This window comes from Solanum lycopersicum, chromosome 1, assembly GCF_036512215.1.
Source record: "Solanum lycopersicum chromosome 1, SLM_r2.1".
Lineage (NCBI taxonomy): Eukaryota > Viridiplantae > Streptophyta > Magnoliopsida > Solanales > Solanaceae > Solanum > Solanum lycopersicum.
Window position 1 is genome coordinate 63,881,715 of NC_090800.1, and position 5,867 is coordinate 63,887,581.

Consider the following 5,867-nt stretch of genomic DNA (forward strand, 5'->3'; position numbering starts at 1 on the left):
GAGGAGAACTGTCATGACTGGGAAACAAGCACTTTTATGGCGGCAAAATTAATCTTAATCCGCCTAAACAGTTTAAGTTTAAACGGTAATTAACTCAATTCATTTCAACTCACTTAAAATTGATTGATAATGCCCAAAATTGACTTATGAGAAATATTGTCAAAATATTTTTTAAAACAATATCAGCCCACTAAACGGTTGGATCATTGCCCATTACCTGACCCATTTTGACCCAAGTAAATTTTGATTGGGTAAGGCCTTGACTCATTTAGGGGTCCTTTGGTACAAAAATTAGTAATGCATGGAATAGTAATGCAGAGATTAGTAGTGCATGGATTAGTAATGCATGGTTTATTTTTATCAAGTGTTTGGTTCATTGTTTCCCACCTCATCTTGTGTTTGAATTAAAACTCTATAAAAAAGTTTTTTTTTCCTATTATACCCTTTAATTATTAGGTAATTGGGTCAAGATAGATAATTACCGGACAATATTATTTTTTTATGGCCTTCTAACTAGTTATGAGAGAAACAATTTTGTTATCATGTTTGTTATTTTTTCACTTGAATTATTTGAGGATAAATAATTGTCATCTTAATAAATTAATCACTCACAAAATGTCATTTTTCAAGTTTAAAATTATAAATCAACTACTTTTAAAATTGAAAAGACAGTCAATAATGGTAAAATTAAATAAATCATCTACATTTACACATAAAAAAGGCTATGATGGCATGTCACGCCCGACTTCGTCCTACCATGTCAACTAGTCCAAAGGCGATGATGGTATGTCATACCTGACGTCGTTCGACCGCTTGTGCAGTCCAAGGGCGTATTTTGCAGTCCACGCCCGTTCTGCGCAGGCCTTGGCACATGTCGCCTGGCCGCGGACGTGGAACGCCCGTGTTGCGTACGCAGACCCATTTGCCCCTTGACATCTCACTTAGCTTTAAAAATCGCACCCGACATCCCAAAAAAGCTCTCATAGAGACATTGTTATTAGTCCCTTAACATGTCATTAGGCTTGACAAATGAACTCAACGTCACGAAAAACCTCGCAATGGGGCTTAGTTATCGGACAAGTGTTTGATCGCCGTACAACGTATAGCTCAACACTTAGCGGCAGACTAGTGATCTTCACGTGCCATGTTACTTTCGGTACTTATATTTTAGCACTTAGTTATTTTCCCCTTCCAAGGATGCAAGTAGTACACGAACCTCTCATTTGAAAAGTTAGAAATGATTGGATTTGAGGTTGGGGGAGGGGGGGGGGGGGACGAATCAGAGCGACAAAAGACTGAATCTCACTGAATCGTGGCAGCAAGGCCACTCTGCTACTTACAGTACCCCGTTGCGTATTTAAGTCGTATGCAAAGGATTCTACCCGCCGCTTGAGGTCGGCAAGCGGACGGCGGGCGCATGCATCGTTTCTAGCCTGGATTTTGATGTATGTACATATATACATTATATATATATATATATATATATATATATATATATATATATATATATATATATATATATATATATATATATATATATATATATATTGTAAGCTAATTTATTTAAATAATTTACTAGTACAAATATAAATCATTAAATCAAGAAAATAAACAAAATAATTAAAAAAAACATTTGAGGAATATTTTTATCTTTACATAGACTAATCCAATGGTATTATATCCTATGTATTACTAATACCTCCAAATGGAATAAGTAATACATCCTATAATAACATGGATTATTTCTTCTAATGCGGCCTAACAAACGGCTCCTTATTATCTTGACATCGGTCAAAATTTCACCCAACCTACCTAATTGTGACCCCTAGATTGTCCTTCGCAGAACTAGGAGGAAAAACTATACTGATCATTAACATCTTATCTAGTGTCCCTTTGATTTACCATCTGATATCCAAAACCCATTTGGCCAAATCATGTGAGTCAAATTCGAGATCTCTAATTTAGGGAACAAAAACCTTTGCCTTTCAACCTCTCCCTTGGTGCTTACAGTTGAATTTGCTACGACCTTTTGGTAGAAACTCATCTAAAAGGTCAACGGCAGTGAAAACTTTTATGAATATATCCCTTGGTAGGCAGAAGCGGATTAAGGGTTTTTAGTACATGGGTGCACTAATAAAAGAGGAGGAGAATGTATCAACTGAGAATTCATCCCTATTCCTCTTGGAATAACTCAACCTTTTAGAAAACACTATTCAACCTTCTTAGAGCATGAGTGCCAATAATTAATATTATTACCATTTCAAAAGCTATATACATTAACCAACGAATTTCATGGAGACCATGTTTTCACGTGCCCCATAGTCTCCTCTATAAACTCGCCCCTATTGGTAGTATGGTTATGTATGAAGCATGTTTAACTATGGATAATCTTCAAATGAATTATATCTTCTAAGTAGATATTACCTGTGGTGAACATTTAATTGAGATACTAAAGTCAGAAAAACTGGAGCTATTCATTCATTTCTTTAGAGTACAATGACTAGAGACAAGCCCCCTATAGGAACAATATAACATGGTGATACCACAATTTATCAATCTTTGGTACAATTGTATCATTTCACTTTCTTTTTTTTTAAAGACAGATTGTATTATTATACTTTACTTTTGCTCCTAACTATCTAGTAAATACACAGACTCACCAATAAATATTTGTTTTCTTACAAAATTGCTACAAGCCCAACAACTGATGGTCTGAATAATAATCCAGGATCCTGCTTGCGGAGAGTGCAAAACAAGCAAACCTAAAACGATAAACAAAGATCTAACTCGTACTCTTTGCAGCAAAAGTGAGTACCACATACACAGATTTTGATCACGACTCTTTTGGACTGGCAGCTTGTCGAAACTTACGTTGCTGCACATCCCAATTGTATACTCGAGCAATTGTCACCTGAGACACAGCAGCTTATACAATAAGCAAAATGTAAATAATAGCAACAACCTGGCGGCTGGAATTATGCAGATGTGAAAAATAAACAAAAGAATAAGAAGATAGTGCTCTTTTAACTCTATCTAAATCTGATACTTTTAGATATTTTTTTTCAGACCTATTGCCAAAACAAGGAAGTCAAAATTTTGTATCCATTTTTCATGACACTAGTCTGTAATGTACACGCTTTGCGCATGTCACCTATATTAATGATTATACAACTTAAAAGAACTTGGTGTAAATAACCAAAACTCAGCTTCCAAGGAGATGCTAAGCTGTCGAAACTTAACAAACATTAAAAAGAATAGGGATCTATCCACAAAATATACAAGCTTATACATTGCCAATTAAATCTACTAATTCTCTTATTTCCCCCACATATTTTGTTTACACCAAAAAAGAACAAAATAAGGCAATTTAACCTTTTATTCTAGGTAGATTTACTAGTGTCTTCAAAATGCCTAGAGTTCCTCTCTTTCCAAAATGTCCACCAGGAATGACCTGCACCACTCCTCTTCGGCGCTGCTTCTCCTCACATTCTTCCAGTTTCGCAGAAGCTCCAACGTAGACTTGGTCATGATCAATTTTATCCTCAATATACTAAAGGACATGTGGCCACAAAATTGTAGTTGTCTTGCAATGAAGGAAAAGGTGCTCATTACTTCTTCCTTTGTGTCCACATAATAGAGACATCTTAACAAATCTGAAGACCTCTTTTTTGCAACTTATCTTGAGTTACGTGTACTTTCCTCATCACCAACCAAACAAAACATGATACCTTTGGTAGAACCTTGACTTTCCAAATAAGCTTCCAAGGCCAACACACATTTTAATGACTTGTGTGGTTCATGTTGTAGTAGAGAGAGTAGACTGAAAATTCTCCTTTCCTGTCCAACCTCCATTTTAATTGGTCTATGTTCTCAGTAATTCCTCAAAAAGTATCAATGGGCTGAAGCATTGAGGTAAGACTTCCAAATTCCCAGTCACTGAAAGTTAGTCCCAACCTTGTACACTTCAGACTTGATCTATCTAAACATGTTTTTGGGGACTTAATATATATAGAACAGGGGTGGTGGACTACAAACAGGGACCACCAATCCATTGATCCTCCAGAAATTCAGTCTTTCTTTCATTACCCACTGTGATCTCTACTTTGTCCCAAAAAACTGACAACTGATTGCGAAGGGTTATCAGACACCACAACCATAAGGGCTTTTGACTTCTTTTGTAATCCATTCCATATTTCTGTGAGATGAAATTTCTCCTTAGTGCTAAAAACCTCCATGATGAACCTCCATAGCCATATTTGTAGGAGACTTCTTGTGCAGCCACAGATTCTTGATGCCCATAGCATCTTCCTTAAGGTTAGTGCTTCTCAGTTAACCAGGTTGATGCTTCTGTTCCCTTTGTTGCCTTGCCAAAGTAAGCGTGGCAACGGAACCGGTAGCGGCACTATCGGACCGGGAGCGATCAAAACCGAGAGCCGCTGGGAGGAAAGGTTCCGGAACCGGAAGTTCCAGCAGAATATATGTATATCCGGTACAGTACTGGGACCGGAAACCGGGTTACTTGTTAAAACTAAAAAATTAGGAACATTAATAAAATAATACAATAACTTTTATAATTTTAAGAGAAAATGCACAACTACCCCATCAACCTATGCTTGAAATCCCAGAGACACACTTATAATATAATAAGGTCCTATTACCCCGTGAACTAATTTTATAAATAATTTTTTATGCCTTTTCGGCCTACGTGACAGTTGCTTGAAAAAAAAAGTCAACCAGCGTTGGTCCACAAGACAGTGCCACGTAGGCCGTAAAGGGATAACAAATTATTAATAAATTAAGTTCAGGGATAATAGGACCTTAGTATAGTATAAGTGTCTCTGAAATTTCGGGCATAGATCGAGGGGTACTTGTGCATTATCCATAATTTCAAAGTTAAGAATTTATACTTTTAATGTTTAAAATAAAAACTTTCAAACTTTAAAAGTATAAAAGTTTGAATTTTACACTTTAAAAGTTTGAAAATTTAAACTTCACACTTTAAAATTTCAAAAGTATAAAAGTTTAATTTTTCAAACTTTAAATTTCAAACGTTAAAAGCTTATTAAAAATTTAAATTTCAAACTTTATAAGTTATAAGAGTTGAAGACAATAATAAAAAAAAATTTATAAGGCGAATTGTCTATATTTTTATTAATATTAATCAAATAGTACAATTTGAGTTACAAAATATTAATAAAGGATTAAATGACCTAATCTAAACAACCACCTTCTAGGAAAAATTCTGTTTGAATTAGATCTCGAATTATCATACTCACAGATATTTAATAGTTCATTCTACCAAGTCAATCTTTTCTTACATTTGGCATTTCTTTAGTAACATGATAAGGAACTGGTTGATCGACTAGTTCCTCCAATGCATCAATGTCGTCGTCAATAAAATCTTGCATCATTTTATCAATATCATTTTCAAATTTGGTAGGTAAAGTTGGATGCCTATAACTCCTTCTCTTTCCATTAATTCAATCTCTAACTAGTACCGATATCTCCAAGCTATTTATGCTAATGTATATCTATGTTCTCCAAGTTGAAATCTTGTTTCACTAAAAGTGCCTTCCAAAGCTACTGAAGATGCTTGAATAGCTAAGACATCTTGAATAGCTAAGACATCTTGAATAGCTAAGACATCTCGAGCAACCGGTTGAAGTTCTGGAAATTCTTTGTGGCGATTAATCCACCAATCTAGAAGATCAGTAAAACCTTGTGAGGTCTTAATAATTCCCGTATTTTGATTAATATATGCATCAAAATCATTATGAGAAAGTTCAAGATAACAATAACATATCATCAATATTACATTCATTATATATACACCTAGAACTTTGAAGTTCTTTATTACGTACTCCCTC

General features: G+C 35.0%; 1 long non-coding RNA gene across 1 annotated transcript; it reads right to left on the bottom strand.

Moving 5' to 3' along the window:
• Positions 1-2,441: 2,441 nt before the first annotated feature.
• Positions 2,442-3,536, bottom strand: LOC112941204 (uncharacterized). Its single transcript, XR_003246288.2, has 2 exons — positions 3,373-3,536; positions 2,442-2,911 (listed from the first exon to the last, which is right to left on the bottom strand). It is a non-coding gene; the product is annotated as an uncharacterized lncRNA (long non-coding RNA).
• Positions 3,537-5,867: the final 2,331 nt, after the last annotated feature.